This window comes from Cydia splendana, chromosome 2 (genome assembly GCF_910591565.1).
Source record: "Cydia splendana chromosome 2, ilCydSple1.2, whole genome shotgun sequence".
In the NCBI taxonomy this organism is placed as follows: Eukaryota; Metazoa; Arthropoda; class Insecta; order Lepidoptera; family Tortricidae; genus Cydia; species Cydia splendana.
The window spans coordinates 8543720-8562047 of NC_085961.1; positions in this window are offsets into that span (position 1 = coordinate 8543720).

Below are 18328 nucleotides of genomic sequence, written 5' to 3' on the forward strand. Positions count from 1 at the left end.
TTTGCCGACTAGTCGCCGACTAATCGCCGACTACAAATGTGGCCGGATAGTCGGCTTTCCCGACTAGTCGGTACATCCCTACTAGAAACCCATCGAACGAGCTATTATTGCCGGGACACCCAATACGATAGCAAAATATCAAAGGCCAGAACAATAGATATATTGTTCATTCACTATGATGCGGTGTAAAAGAAAGTTCAACCTAAGAAGGCCAAGTCATCGGGTAGTTTACCCATGGTTTTCCCTAGTGTAATTCGTTCCCCACCGCCAGAAAAACTGAGTAGGTATTACTAAGAAGATCTTGTTGTATTACCTAACTGCAAACAATAAAGAAATTATACTCAATGAACCAACGTGCACTGACATTTTTGCGAATGGTACAGTCAGCAGCATAAGTTGCTAAGCGGGCGAGGTGTGCAAAATTATCTTGACACGCTCTTATTCTCTTAATAATAAAGTCGCGTCAAGATCATTTTCAACACCTCGCCCGCTTAGCAACTTCTGCTGCTGACTGTATATTATTTCGCTAACTGGCGTTTTGGAGTAACCGTCCACAATCCTTATTAAGTGTGGGTTTACGAAGTTATTGTTTTTTATAGCCCTATTTACCAAGTGCACCTGAACAACCCGACCAACTTTAATGGCTGGGATATAGAATCAATCAGCCGAAGAATTGGCTAAGCGGGCGTGGTCTAATTCCTTTAACAATCACGTTGTGTTCAGATAATTTTGAACACCTCGCTTGCTTAGCTACTTCTTCTGCTGAGAGTAGCTTGCTCAGATCAGCATCATATTAGCTGCATTATAACGGAAATGCGAAAGTAAACCATTCAGCCTGAACCTACAAATTGATTATTTAAACCCGGGTAAATATGTCCTTAAATTACGTCCAAAAGGGAGGTATGGGCACTGTGAATGTCATCTCGCTTTGGGTGGTAGGGCACAGCGCAGCTGATGTCATTTCAGATCTAGAGCAGAGCCCAACTGGGGAACCGCCAACCTTACAGAAAATAACACTAGACCCTACTCATACTGATGTGTTCCTGCCGGTGGGTAATGTTTCCTGAGCTCAACGAGGGTGCGGAGTGTTAGGTTCGGCAATGCGCACATATGTAATACCACTTGACTTGCAGGGGTCCATAGGCTACGGAGACTGCTGACCGTCGTAGTATAAAATAAATTTATTAAATTTTAAGTAAAGGTTTTACATATAAAAGGCTCACGCCGCGCTCACGCCCCGCCCGGAAAACGCGCCTGTGTGATGGAGCCTTAAGGTACAAGATTTAAAACAAATAAGTTAGCATAAAAGCATTGCAATAGTTTGATACGCCTACAGAGAGAAGCCTAAGGAAAATCGTATAAAAAAGTGACATATGCACTACAAGGGTGCTTAAATTCTCAGTCCCATCCTAGACTACAAGTTTACTTTAAACGCAACTGGTCAAAGGTGAGTCAGGTCAGCGCCATTTTGTATCAAAGCTTTGTTTTTGTCAAAGCCTTTTAGTGGCCCCTTTGACTGAAATAACTGAAATCCGTTCTGCTTCTACTAAACTTGGACCGATAACGTGGACACAGTAATAGGTACAAATTGTTGTTGAAAATGTTATTTATGAACAGAGGACTGGCTTCATTCTGAGTTCAATACAAATATGTGAAAGGGAGTTTTAATGAAAATTTCTATCTTTTACTTTTTTTTTAATAATTTGGCGGTTTTCTATTTGAAAAAAAATCGATTGTACAGATCTTTTCGCTTGCGCATAGCCAAACATGTTTACAAACGCGATTATTACAAACACAGTACCGGCTATATTTTTCGTATCTTACAGCGGCTCAACCCTATCAACGAACTTGTGGCTACCGGGCCAAATCAGCTTTGATTGACCTTAGAAACAATTGTGCCAACCGGCATCGCCTGAGACAAAAGTGTATACTCATTGCACTTACTTAGCCTACGAATACAAGTTCGAATTAATTATACATTTTGAAAGGCTTTATCTCGGAAAATATTAAATGTACAAAGACAATTCTAGTATCTTATTGTAGCAAATTTAGTCTACTTTAAAAACGCCCTAGGAAGTTACTATCAAAAACTAGTAGGTACTTTAGGGTTATAATCGCCCAAATCTAAAAAAAATTGCGGTTTATTCGATTTTTGACAAAGTTGCGTTCGGCGCTCGAGGTCACGAACTTGGATTCATTGGGCCAACATCATAAACAAGTTTGCAAAAAATCAGAACTACCGGATTTGACGCAAACGCAAAATGTATAATTTTACTGTATTATAAGCGTAAATTCAAATGAGCCGATAAATTAAATTACATTTTATTTAAATTTGAGTTTGACTTAAGGATGACTCGCGTGCCCGGGCCGAGGAGTCCGACATGCCGTGTGCCTGCTACACTGCCACATCTCAAAAAACCGTTTTTTCGAGAAATCGCGTCTCAAAGTTGTGAGAGTATAGTTTAGGGTGTTTAATAGGATTTTACTCCTTTAGTTTTAGGTCTATGAATTTAAAATTTAGCTTTTTTTACTCGGAATGACATAACCCTCCTTATGACCACGCCACTTTTTAAAAGAAATGTATATTTTTTAAGACATAAGGCCCGAAAGGCAGGTATTTAGAGTTGTGGCCATATTGCAGACACGTTTTTTAAAGATTTTGGGATGCGGCCAAATTTACACACAAAATTATTGGATAAAGGTTACCATGCAAATATAAATAAAAACACCAAAATAGTTAAAATCCCTTTATTTTATCAACTTTGATAGGAACAAGATCACTGTACGCGATAATATGTGTAACTAGCTTATAATCAGCAACATTATCTAATTATTATTTTCTAGGACGCAACTCAAAAGTTTCATTTAAAACGTGTGCTATATAGCCACAACTCAAAAGGGCCGTCAGGTTCACGTGCGAACGCCGCGGGAGCAGGCGGCAGACTGCAAGTGGCTGTATTGCAGGGAATCATCTGACTATTTATGGTCAAATCCATAAGGCCACTTGTGAAAAAAAGGCTCTTAAAGACCTTTTATGCTATGGCTCTCGAAATAGGGTCGTAAATTGAACAATTTTGAATACGAATCTGCAATAATCCAGAAAATTAAAATTTTTGAATTGTGACCGTATAGCAGGCACACGGCGATTGTCATTTTCTATGACGGCTGATCGGTGTTCACGTGGTGCTTTCCATAGTAAACGAAGCGCCCGAAAGCTCCCGCCCCGGCCCGGTCTAGCGTGAGTCATCCTTTAATGCTGAATGCAAGCCCAGGTACCTCTGGAGTTGCAGGTGTCCATAGGCTACGGTGACTGCTTACCATCAGGCGGGCCGTATGCTTGTTTGCCACCGATGTGGTAAAAAAAAATTAGATATCAACAATGTAATAGGCTCTTTAAGTTTATTTAGTTTAAAGATATTTTGTATTATTATTTTTAAGCTAATTTAATGTTTTATATTTATTGACCGAAGCGTAGCGAAGGTCTACGTTTTGACTCGGGCATTTTGCTTTCGTATGTCCGGATGTTCTCCTCTACAGGTCACAATTCTCAACCGATTCTCGTGAAATTTTGTGACCAGATTCTATGATTAAATAAAATTTTTATGTCAATCCAGTTTTTGGAAATTTTTAAAAATGGCGGAGTCGTGATACCTCGCGCCTAAACAAATAGTCGTATCGATATCATAAGAAATTTTTCTTATTGAGATATGTTTATAGATTAAATGGCCAAAAATTCAGAAAATTTATTTCGCTGGTTTCGGAGGTATTGAGATATTTAATTTTAACTAATTTTAAATTGAGAATGAGTAGCTAAATTTCGTCAGCTTATCTAAGAACTATTTGGCTCAGTTTGTAAACGTTCGCTTTTTTTGTTTGCACAGAGAGCCTGGGTTCGATCCCCAGTATTTGTATGCTGGGATATAACTTTTTTTATTTTTTAACCGACTTCAATTTCATAGAAGGAGGAGGTTCTGTATTCGGTTGTGGCTATTTTTTTTTCTATGTACGGTCACCGATTACTCCGACATCCGTAGTCCGATTTGAGTAATTCTTTTTTTGTTTGAAAGGAGCTACCTCCGAGTTGGTCCCATTTTAATTTGGTTCTGTTCTGATGATGGGATCCATGAGGAATTGAGGGAACTCCTCAATTTGTAAAGGCATGTGCACTTCAAACATATCAGTTGGTAACGCATAGACTTCAAAAAGGATAATATTTTATTTCATCCTTTTTGAAGTCGGTTTGCTTTTTTTGTAAAAAGTTTTTATTTACACGTAAATTTCGTATTGTTTTTTTTAATTTACTATATTTAAAGCTCTTAGCACCATATAATTTAAAGCTCTGCTCGCGAGGTCTACAGCTCACAGAGCCACTAGTTTAATAGTGTAATAAATATTCTCCTTTACTGTTCATTAATAAATAAAACAGTGACTGAAAAAAAAAAACAATGTAATTTCGATACAATATCAATCTTAAAGCACCTTGCACTCATAAATTACACATTTTGGTGCCTGAGGGAGGCTCATATATTAAAAATCATACGTTCATAATCTAATAAAACCCCCTAGGTACAAGTTGGGTTGCTTGAGCGCAATTAGTTTGAACCGGTCGGTGCTGCGGTCGTGGCAATTTGCGCTGCGGTGGTTCTAATTCGGACTTCTTGTTTTGGACCCCAACTATTCGGACTTGTTTGCTTACCTATTTGTCTACGGAATGCGCGGAATTATTAAATAGGTTTAGTTGATGTCAAAAACATAATTATGCGTTTGGGTTTGCACCCAATTTATATTGTACGCTGTCTAGGGTGGTTCACGTTTGTATGGGAAAAATTCAAACTCTAGCTAGAAGAAGCGGCACCCCCTCATTTTGTTACACTTATTATATTGACAAAATATGCCAAGTTTTATAATCTTATCTCAACTACAAGGGGGTGCTCAAACACTTTGAAATTTTTCAAAGTTGTATGAAATCCAAAAAAAGTAAATTATTATTTTTTAGATTTTTATGTAAGTAGTAGTTTTGACATTATTAAAAATTGTGATTTAAAAGTTATTAAGTAAATAAACATTTTTATTTCTATTTTTATTATTTTTTTAGGTGAAATTCAAAAAATCTTACTTTTGAAAAATTATAAAAAATGGAAATAAAAATGTTTTTCTACTTTAAAACTTATAAATGACATGTGCAAATAGTGTGAAAACAAATACTTAAAAAAAATCTGAATGAAAAATACTTTTTTTTTGGGTTTCATACAACATACAAAATTTCAAAGTGGTTGAGCACCCCCTTGTAGTGTGATAGTTTATTCGTAAAAATAAAAGTTTATTAATAACAACCAAAATGAACACAAGAAACTAAACGTTAAAATTAAAACTAAAATGTAGTTGAGATAAAGTTACGAAACTTGGTGTATTTTATCATCAAAAATAAGGGGGTGCCCCGTAGGAAAATAAAAAAAAATGTATTTTGAACCACCCCAACGCTGTTGTCAAAACTGCAAAAAAAAATGTATGGGAAAGATAGTTTAGTGTTAACTTACTTATTAACTGGTTTAATTAATAATAAATCATTTTAACTGTTAGCTATCTACTGATAACAGCCAAACACTAATAGCTCAAGAAAATTAAAAAAATCTGCGGAAATAGTTCGTGTATAACACTTTAAACTCTCGCGTTTTGTACACATATTTAATTACACAAACGGGTCTACCGCGATATAATTTCATTGTTTTTACCTTTAATTCCGACGTTTCAGCTGAGTTGCACCAGCTGTGGTCACGGAAATACTGACGTCCCAACAAATGTCAACGGAGATATTAATAAAACAACACTAATAAACTACCCGAAATTAGTTTATAAAAATGTTCGGGGTAGACAAAGAAATTGCAGCTACCCGTTAAAGTTTAATGTTTATTGTCCACGGCACGACACGCAACACTCACAGTATCCGTACACTGGTCCGAAGATATATCCGCTGGTTTCAACATTTGAATCACTGGCCCCCAAGTAGACGATAATTTGTGTACCCGTCCTCTCGATTGAAATGTCTAGGGTGTTTTTTAATTTCAATCGCCTCTCTCACGATCCGCGGATAATAGTGTCGCTCGTTGGACCCGTTATATCGCGGTAGACCCGTTTGTGTAGTTAAATATAGTTCGTGTAGTTTTGAAAATTGGTAGCTCTACCTTGTGGTGTCCAGATAAACATACTAAAAGTCCTCGATGGTAGGGTGTGTGCTGAGGGTGTAGGAGGGGTTGAAGTTACTTTTTTTTAGATTTTTGCTCATATCTCGAATATATTTGTACGAATAGCATTATAAATAATTATTGGACCAAAGTTTTCACATAAAATTTTCTACAAATTAGGTCATATTTATTTTTACTCTACGATCAATACTTTAGGAGATACAGGATGTTTAACCCTACATGCATGGCCCGACATGCTCTTGGGCAATTTTTTTTTAATTTTTGATCAGCAAGTGACTAAGTTTGCTTATTATAAACTAAAAAATTGAGTTTTGATGAACAACTACGACAAGACGACGTTTTCTTAAATCGTATATTTTTTATCTCTTTGTTAACTTCAATACCCTGTAGCTCCTAAAGCTTTTTTTTTAATATTTTAATATTATGGGACATTTTTAACACAAATTGACTAAGCCCCACGGTAAGCTCAAGAAGGCTTGTGTTGTGGGTACTCGGACAACGATATATATAATATATAAATACTTAAATACATAGAAAAACAACCATGACTCAGGAACAAATATCTGTGTCATCACACAAATAAATGCCCTTACCGGGATTCGAACCCGGGACCATCGGCTTCATAGGCAGGGTCACTACCCACTAGGCCAGACCGGTCGTAGGCTTTAATCGTAGAGTTAAAATAAATATGACCTAATTTTCAAAACTACACGAATTATTTCCTCTGATTGACGATATTCGGCTTAATTTGACGTGGCAATAACTAATAGATAGTATACCTATAGGTATGTAAACCAATTCCACAGGCTAATGTATTTGTAAATTGGTTCAATTTATGACACAAAGAAAATTACGTTCAACCGAGCGAACTGTTCGGGTTAAATTTCCTGTAGTATTTTAAAGTTATGAAAAGATATCAAATTGAATTTATTGTTCAGGTTAACAGTTATATTTTAATCATTGTTATGAGGACAAAAACAAATCTCCTCTGAGTTGTAAGCACAAATCTAGGTACTAAAATAATTTCTTTTATCATTCATCATTCATAACCATTCATCATCATTCATCATTCGTTATCATACAATACAATACAATACAATACGAATACTCTTTATTGCACACCTCAATAAAAGAAAACAATACAAAAGAAAACAGAAATTCAAGCAGAGGCATCATAATCAGTTTCATAATTTTTAAGTACAGGGTGATTCAATATACATGATCATGAATTATATTGGAAGTTTTTTGATACAAGAAGAATTAGAATTTCAGTTCGAGAATGTAAACACCTAAAAATAAAAATCATCATGATCTCTACTACCTTAGCTAGACTATTGACACATCATCATTGGCCACAGCATCTTGGCAGATGATAGTTGCAGCGACTAAAGAAGGTATTTTGAGGAGGTAGTCTACAGCCTACATCGACTGCGATGACTGTATAGACCAATGGCCGATCGGCACTTCTTGCCGCATCGATCACAGACGTGTCTTGACTCCTGGGGTGGTCACACATGGCTGGTGATTGACACATAGCACCTTGGTTTACGGTGAAATCATTTTCAATTACAAAGCTAGAAACTATTATAGTAACTGGACTAAGTTTCCTTTACAGTTATTAATTGAATTTTGCTATCTAATTTCGGTCACGTGTCCTAAATCACCCCATAAATTGTACAAATACGTAAACCCTTTCAAACTTTCACTTCGATAAACAAAATCGTTAATGATTTGTTACATTTAGAGATGTTCCGTTTCGAATATTCCAATCCCTGAAAGGAACTTACTTATTGTCGGTAAGAATAGATAAGATTAAAATGTGTTAGGCATGTAATTGTTTATTACTTAGTGTAGGCACTGATATGGTTCTGTTAATATGTATATACATGTTCTATCATAGTTACCTACGCTATACTAACACAATCTGACCGCTACTGAAGTAATTTCTAAAGTTCATACATAATATTCGCTCGCAGTCTACCACGTCGCAGTCAGTTTAACCATTTTTATCTCACCTAATCAAAATTCGACTTCTCTATTTTAACCTATCAGGGTGCTTAAATGCGGAAAGGCGCCTGGCAAAGATGGTATTCCTGCTGAACTGCTGAGGAACATGGGAGATGCAGGAACAGCACTTATGGTGGAAATATGTAATGAGGTGTGGAGAACGGGTAAATGGCCATCGGAATGGACAGAATCCGTGTTCATCCCCTTACACAAAAAAGGATCTACTAAGGCATGCGGCAATTATAGAACCATCTCGTTGATCTCACACGCAAGTAAAATCCTCTTACATATAATTAACCAGCGGCTCAACCATTTCCTCAGGAGCCAGATACCACAGGAACAAGCTGGTTTCGTGAAAGGAAAGGGCACAAGGGAGCAGCTTCTTAACATCCGCCAAGTCATCGAGAAGAGCAGAGAATTTAATTGCCCAGTTGTCTTGTGTTTCATAGATTATACTAAAGCCTTTGACTGCGTTCAGTGGAGCAAGTTGTGGACTGTGTTGCGCGAGATGGGGACTCCGGAACATTTAATTGGCTTGATGCAACACTTATATGTTGAGAACCGCTCTTTTGTCAGAATCGGCACCGACTGTTCCAGTGTGTTCAAAACAAAGATGGGAGTGCGGCAGGGCTGCATCCTGTCCCCGGCCCTTTTCAACATATATGGCGAGTGCATCATCCGGAAGGTACTGGAAAATTGGGACAAGGGGTTTCCCATAGGAGGAAAGCGAATATCAAACCTCAGATATGCCGATGACACGGTCCTTTTAGCGACGTCTGTGGAAGATATGCAGGAGCTGTTTCAGAGACTCGAGACGGAGAGCGATGGAATGGGTCTCGCAGTAAACAGGAGCAAGACGAAGCTAATGTAGTAGACCGTGCCAAAAAACTGCCCAGAATAAATAACATCATCCCAGGGGTTGATATCGTGGACCACTATGTCTATTTGGGCGCACTGATCTACGATGATGGCGACTGCGTACCTGAGATAAAGAGGCGTATTGGTATAGCTAAGGACGCGATGACCAGACTGAATGTCATCTGGAAGAAGAGAGGTATAACCATCACCACCAAGACCCGGCTAGTACGCGCTCTAGTATTCCCCATATTTCTGTATGGCGTGGAAACGTGGACGATACGAGCCCGAGAAAGGCAAAGGATCGATGCATTCGAGATGTGGTGCTGGAGGCGTATGTTGAGGATACCTTGGACCGCCATGCGCACCAATGTATCGATCCTTTCACAGCTTCGTGTACGGACTCGCCTATCCACAGTCTGCCAGCAGCGCATGTACTGTCCTACTTCGGCCACATAATGAGGAGGGGAGATGAAAGTCTTGAAAAGCTGATCATTGTTGGAAACACGGAGGGCAAACGAAGCCGAGGACGATCTCCAACAAGATGGAGCGATCAATTAAAAGGGGCTCCATCCTCAACCAACTTCTGCTCGGTTGTCAGAGACGCGATGAACAGGCACCGTTGGAGGCAGATCATAAAGACCAGGTGTGGAGCATCCACATCCACCGATGACCACGATCCTCAGTCATGAGGTAGCGACCACAGAGAGAGATTTTAACCTAAAAAATAACCCAAAACAAATTCTTTCAGCAAAATGAGGAAGATTAGATTAATAGATATAAAATTATACCAACAGAGCCGCAGCTGACGGTCACAAGACGATAAATATGATTGCGCTATTTTGCTTAAATAAACTTAAAAGTTAGGGTAAGCGCTAAAGTTGTTGACATATCGAGCTAATGTATTTTAGTGTGTGAACATTCGTGAGGAGTAGAGTTATATGAGTACCGGGAGTACTCGCCATACAAATTCATTACGTATCGGGACCATACACTTATGAGTACGCAATCGCTACAAGTTTCATAGGAGGGGACCAAAGTTGCGGGCAGGGACTAGTATAATAATAATTTTAATTTTAGGTACAAAGGCGAAGCGTTCGTGCAATTAGTCAGTCCGTACCAATCTGCAGACCATATATTACTTATCAAAGCGCGAGCGCGGGTCATTTTGGAGAAACCAGTATAGTTGGATAATTAGAACATAAAAAAAAACAATCATACCAATTGTATCCTATAGATCCGTGGGTAACAACCAGATGTTGAACTATATATAGCAAGCACCCGTAATAGTACGGGAATCAAGCGCTTCGTTTCTTCAACCTGTAATTATCTGTCGATGAATTTGTAGCGGACAATTGTAGTTAAATTTAGTTTAAGTTGTAAATATGTATATTTTATGTGTATAATGTTAGAATAAGTAATTAGTGTAGGTATTGCAACACCCGAATCGGGTAGCATGTAAGAACCTAATATAATATTTAATATCTTTTGTACCTACTACATGTATGCAATTATGAAAGAATAAAGAATAATAGACGCCATGATGATGAAAATGTGACAGAATAGAGGAAACTACGTGACAAGACAACCTAATGTCGCAAACAAGAGTGCTACATAAATATAACAAAAGTCAATTTCGAAAATAAAATAGAGCGACAATAAATATTGCCTTCTCATTAATTTTTACAATATTTAACTCAGATTTGTTAAGTTTAGGTTATTTTGTTCTTAACTAAACCTCTTTGTTTTACGGAGAGCCATTGGAATGCTCCAGCACAGATGCTGCGGTCAGTGCGATTACACATTCGGTTAGAACTAGACAGTTCTTGTTTGAGAACGTTATATGCAGTTTGTTGTAAATAGTATTGTAGTGAAAATAATCACAATAATAATATACTTATGTAATCCCCTGTAACAATTGAAATAATAAGAATTTTATTTTAAATCAAGAAACATTAATCACACTTACAAGCCTCACAGTTAGGTCTCTCCTACCACGCTTTCATGTTCCAAATATTTACTTAATTATTATTTCGTGTTTTATTTTATGTAGGTATTTAGTTTTAAACTATGTTGATCCAATTTTCACCACATAGATAATGTTTCGAACGAACTTAGTTCAAATAAGTACAATTCTGACCACAAATATGACAAGGATCGGCCTGAAGTTTGGGGTATTAAAATCTGTAACGTATGTTTTCATTGAACTACTAGAGTCGGACCGCGCTAAGTTTTCATGCCAAGTGCTACGTCAAGTATGGAGCTTATAGGGTTATGTATGCATTCTTACTGTCAAGTTTGTGCAAAGTTAGCGTGGCCACGTAGTATACTAATTATTGTGGATACTTATGTAAGGGAACTAACTAGTTTTTGATACTGAACCCTGGTTTTAATATCCCACATACTAAAAATATAATTTGTTCGATAGATCTGTAACTTTAGTACAAAAGACGAATGATTGGCTAGCTAATTGGCCAATCAAACTTTAATGATGTCTTATTTCTATCTGTCTACTTTTGTGTCTAAGTAATTGTATGTAATGATCTAAAATAAGCTTCCAGCTTCAACAAAGACAAAATACCTAAACAAATTTTCTTATTTATAATATCGGTAAGGGTCTGCTAATTCATAACAGTTCATTAAAGAAACTCATTTATCTAGCTAAGGGTCCATTTTTTTATCTCTCGAGAAGCCATTTATCTTAAGGGGGAAATCCTTCTTCCCTAATTAATTTACTGCCATCAAGATGTACAGCGGTTGTGTATTGCGGACTTTTTTGACGCGCTGAATAGTGTAGGCAGGCAGGAATTTCTTGGCTTTATTTTTAAGAGAAAGTCTCTTTTGCGTAAGTTTATCTTCTATTTAAAGACAAATTCTAGGAATGTTTTGTACGAAAGTTAGAGAAAGCATAAGTAAAGGGTTCATTCGTTACAGAAATGTGATACTGAATTAGCATGAAAACACCCACGGCGCGCTCATTCTTTCTTCCGTGATAACACCCAATAATGGGCGATAATAAGGAAAAAAATATCGGATCGGAATGAAAGGTGCAACAAAAAGTCTCGTGATCATTTCACTTGATTGTCACTTGTTTTATATGTAGTGGCCTATAACTATATCAGTCACCCTGCTCCGTTTGGTTATATATGATTTCTTTATGGTTATATCCTCTAGGAGCTTAGAAGATATAACCAAACGGAGACGCCATGTCTATAATTTTCGGTACAAAATAGTCTGCCGTTTTTTGCGGGGGAGGGGCACATCAAATGCATACGTAACGTCAAAATAGCCATGTCAGATAAACGTCAGTCCATACATGTGCTTGACCATTGGCCGCCTATTTTCAACAGAGGGGAACGCCTGTTAATGACCACTCCGTTTGGTTATATTCTCTAAGTCTAGGAGGCCCACTGAATATCCGTCAAAAAGTGCGTAAGATTGTTTACATCCAATGTGTTATATAATAAGTAAAACTTATGTTTTCAACGTGTGAGCTAAACAAGTAGTTAATTTTATACATAGTTGAGTATTCAATGTATTTAAAGGAAAACTCATCAATCAACCGACTGTCATACGCCACTCGCTATCGTCGTCAATTATTATTATCGCGCGACCTAACGCGCGCTGTTCGCCAGAAGCTACTGAACGAGATGAAATAACTTTGTTCCAGGAAAAAGTAATATTAAAGTTGTTGCAGTGGACCTAAGTATACCGGGTGTGGAGCAAATAATTAAAACATAGATTCTGCTCAAACGGTGACACTTTTGTTCAATAACTTTTAAAAATTATGAAGTCTTTAGACTTCCTATTTTTCATACTCAATAAATATTATCTTCAATGTACTACGCATAGAGCATTTAATAATCGGAGTCGCCTTTAAGAGCTTACCCCTCTGCCGAAAACCTTGCACAATTTGTCCAAACATTTGTATGGACTGACGTTTATCTGACATGGCTATTTGTACGTTACGTACAAAACATGTACAAATAGCCATACATTTGACGTGCCTCTCCCCCGGAAAAATCGGCAGACTGTTTTATACAGAAAATTACAGCTAAGGCACACCCCGGACACTGGCGATCAAATGTATGAAACAAACGCGTTCCTACGCACACAGTCTAAGCTCGTGTAGGTGAACGCGTACCATGCTTGTGTGAGTGAGATGAGACGTGCTAGGGTTCCCGCCATTTTGTTGACAAGTTCGATGACCTCAATGACCCAAAACTCATTGCGCGAATTAGGAAGAAATAAGAATCATATGGGTATCTAGGCTCGATTTATACAATAGTTTCCTATTTAGAATCAGTATAAACGAAGTAACAAAATTTTTGTAAGGAAATTCAGGCCACCAAAATATTACGTAAGTTGAAAACATGATTTTTTGTTCATATAGATATTGTTTTGTTTTCAGTGTGATCGGATAGGTTTAGGTCTAAAACAGATAGGGTAAAAGAAATACTAAACATAAGTACCTATTGTAAGTTGGTATTCTACTAAAACATAAAATACTTTTAAAATAACTGGGTATGTACTTGCCTTGATTCATACAATGGGAATCTGTGGAACTTTCTTTTAGTTTTGTCGTTTATAGAGCTTAAACAACCGTACACAGCACAACACACGCCCATTACAAAAGGTTTTGTAAATATTTGTTCAATATTTTACGTGGCGTCCGCTCTGCGCACTGCGTCGTCGCGTCCTCGCGAGCCGGTAATTGAGAGGTAACCGAGAGCGGGTGGGCGGCACTTTCAACGGGAGGCAGGGAGTGTCCATACTGTACGTTAGTACTATTTATTATACTGTGGCTAAGGCGTGTCCAGTTACTAAATGCTCTAAGGTACTACGCCATTAACATGTTGTTACGAAGAGTCACGCCTTAAACATAAGAAAATTCGTAATATTAAATACATTATGTCTTAGAAAAAACTTTAAAGTGTATTAAAAATCAAAACACAAGTTTTTAAAAGTCGCTGAACAAATGTTGGTCAGTTTGAGGAGTAGGTACAGCCTACAGTTATATTTTTTGTTCGTATCACAGGCCACACCCAGTATTTATAATAAATATTTACTCAGTACCGCTAGGAATACATGGTTAAACTCTGTTGGATTATTGAGTCCACGTCGAAGTTCTGACATGTGTAAGAAAGTTAACAGGAATGAGCACATTAAGGTACTTAAGTCAAAGATTTTACGTAACTCCAACTTTACCCCCCATTAAACACTAATTGGTCTAAAGCAAATCGCTACTAATAATTACATATGTAGGTATAAATAATGTATCGTTTGCCAGACACCGAAGCAAGTTACTCGTGAATTTCAAATACAAACTTGGATATGGTGATTAAAGTTATAGAATAACTTAAATAAAAACAGTAAATTCACTTGGAATCGTATGCGTATCGTAACGGCCTTCTAGCCTAGTCGGTAGTGACCCTGCCTACGAAGCAGGGAGGTCCCGGGTTCGAATTCTGGTAAGGGCATTTATTTGTGTGTTCATCACAAATATTTGTTCCTGAGTTATGGATGTTTTCTATGTACATACCGGGTGTGGCCTGTAACACGAGCAAAGAATTAAAACATAGATTGTGCTCCTCAAACGGTGATACTTTTGTTCAACAACTTTTAAAAATTATAAAGTATTTAGACTCCCTATTTTTCATACAAAATAAATATTATCTTCAATGGACGCCATCGCCACGCCATATCATTGTGATTGACGTTGCTTGTCACGCCTTAAACCAAACAAAATTCGCAATACATTGCGTCTTAGAATAAACTTTAAAGTGTATTAAAAATCAAACCACAAGTTATTTTTAAAAGTCGCTGAACATATGTTGGTCAGTATGAGGAGTAAAGCCTATAGTTTTATTTTTTGCTCATGTTACAGGCCCCACCCGGTATATAAGTATTTATATATATGTGTAGGTATATTATATATATCGTCGTCTAGTATCCACAACACAAGCCTTATTGAGCTTACTGTGGGACTAGGTCGATCTGTGTAAAATTGTCCTATAATATTTATTTATTTATTATTATTTATTATTCATGTACATAGTGACCTAGCTTATACGAAGTAATCTGTAGTAATATTTACCATACGACCTTAGGGATTGCATACGTTAATTGGAATGTAATGTAGCGTGAACAGATCGAATTACAATCGTCCCAAGTTGGATGAAACACATGTCAAACCATCTAATTTTAGCATTGATTTATGAGCGTGAGTGGACCAAACAACGTCATGTACATAATAAGTATATCAGTCTATATTAGATTATAGTTGTGTATTTGGGTCAATTTTTGAAGAGGGTGTTTTTCGACATTTGTATGGCAATTTTTTATTTTTGAAAAATCTGATTTATAATCATCGTTTTAGGAAGGGTTTTCAACAACAAAAAATATACTGTATGAGGCACCTCTGTACTTTTTATAGTTAGCTAGATATGGACGTTTAAAGATCGACATTTGTATGGCACTATTTAGCCATTTGTAAGGCGCTTTTGACATGTATAAGGCATTTTTTCGACATTGTATGGCAGTATCAACATGTATATGCCACTATTTATTATTTTTGTTGCATTTATAAGACCCTGACGACATTTGTATGGCACCTTCTCGACATCTGTATGACACTATGTCGACATTTGTATGCCACAATCGACATTTTTACGGTCAAAATAGCCGTATAAATGTCGCCATACAAATGTCGCGACATGTCGCCAATAATATTTTTTAGCGATATTTCCTACACAATACAACCGATTCACTTATTTATTTTACTATATATTTTAACACAATATTTGCAACTATTATTATAAAATAAACATTTTTATTTCAACTATGTACCAACGTATTAAGCGTCCATACAAATGTCATTGTAGTCGTACCAAAATATATCGAAAGAGATTCTTACCTGTTTTTAAATATGTCAATCGATGCCCAACTAACCGCACTATTGCGTAGTAAATTTAATCTAACCGTTATTCAAAGACAACGAAGATTATAGGGGGTATATTTAAGTCATAACAAAACAGGTGCCGCGCGGGACAGCGATAAAAAGGCTTCCCTTGTGTTATTAAATAACGCATTAATTTATAAATATAACTAAATAAATTCTCTAGAAAATGCTCTTTATAAAAATACAAAGTTGTTTATAATACGTTGCCTAACATCCAAAGTTATGCTTTTTTTATTGCGCTATTCCGCCACTGGGACACGCGAAAAACAGCAAATTTCGCCGTCTTTGGAACTTCAAATACGATTTTGTCAGAAACAAATAATATTTAAAGTGCAGTTGTACATTCTTTTTAAAGCTTATAATACATTGAATGAAAATATATACATACCCAGTCTTTTAGTCCTATGGACTTCGAGTTTTAGCCGTGGGACAACAAAAAATGCCTATTTGAAAATTGACCCATTTATTAAAGTTGTGTTATGTTGTGTACCTATTTATTAAAGGTTAAATAATGTATTTTTATTATTGTTATTTGATTCGGTTCCCTTCGAATTATATTTTACGGTATCACATTTATCTCTTCTCTCTTTCTGTCAGGTTACCTACCCTTGGCAGAGCAGTCGTGGTCACGTTGAACTACGAACGATTCCACACCGGAGGGCCTACCGCGAACCACGTTCAACGTGTTGCCTCTCTGTCGCACTTGTAAATTCGTACTTAAGTGTGACAGGGAGGCAACTGGCTGATGATTTTATCTCGTCCCTCAAACACGCAGGTTCTTGATCTATTGCCATACATAGGTCAATGGTTCCCTGAACAACAAGTCTCTCTATGGTAGGATTGATTGCTCCCCACGTCGTGCTCGAAGTATCTGAGGATACGCACTCTAACGATTTATGATAGCCTCTATTCCATTTTCAGTTCTTCAAGTATGGAATTATCAATGTACCTATCAATTATCAAATTGTCAAAGTAGTAAATAGTTAGTTCATTATTAAAAAAAAAAAGAAATCTTCGGTTAGGGAGGGTTTCGAGTTTCCTCAATGTTACATTCCTACACTTTTCTACTCGGACAACCTACTTTTCATCAATATTGTTTTGGACTTTCCTACTAAACTAAACTAAATAGACTTTCAATTGTAGGGTTTTTGGTATTTAGCATACCTAGTTAATTCGTTTTTAAAGTTAAGGGTAGTTTGAAATTGAAGACTGTTATTGGTTGGGTATAAAAAGAAACTACACTCGGCCGACGGGTCTCAGTTGGTTGTTGAGTTGTGCTAGCAAACGGTTGTCATAAGATGAGATTATTGTGAATTGGAATAAGACAAGAAAATAAATGGATAAATATATTCAAGGGTGTTGTTATTTTACACTTCAGAAGTGGGATGAACGTAAGTACACGCCTACTGTTATTACTTATTGATTTAGTGAGATAACTGATAATAACATGACCCTTATTTTGAGCTTTGAGATAATTAAATGTACAAAATTATAATGGATTACGTAAGAAATATGGTACTTACTGGTAACTTTTTATTTAATTTAAATAAGTACCTACATAATTTATTAATATTATTATGATGATTATGATTATAGGCTATCTATCTAATTGCATGTCAGTTAAACTTAGGTTAGTTTGACCCATAAATGACCCTTAAATGGACATAATCATAAGAATATATGCGTCAGTTGGTCGAGAATTCAAAGTAACAAAATCAAGTACACCTTCTTCCTAATAAATACGTGACGGTAATTACTTCTTTTGCTACTTACCTACCCACACACATGTGGAAATTAGGCAGAATATGTCAACACGTGGGTCTTGATATGTGTTGGTTATGGAGTGTTAAAGGGTGCCTTAATTATCATTATTTTTTCACAACGGCGCACAGTTTCCGAGATAAATTGATATTTATGATTTACAACCAGGTCTCGCAAATTAATTGGTGATTTTGAGTTTTGATTTTGATCCTAAATGTTAAAATTTGTGGTCCTTTAAAGTTTATAAGGTATTATGATATAGTATATAGGTACCTATATGTAACACCGGATACTTTTACGTTTCATGCCGATTTGTTGGAGAATATGGCTGACGATGACTCATGATGATCAACGGCGCTTGCAAACGTATGTAGCTGGAATTACAGCGGCAGTGAAGAAGGAATCCAGAGCGAAGCAGAGTCCTGTTGTGAAAGTCGGGAGTAACCCCGCTTCGACAGCCTTAGTGAGGGGCACGCGCCACTGGACATCAGGTCATGTACACCTACTTTTACTATATTATGAATGATTTGATATTGTAATA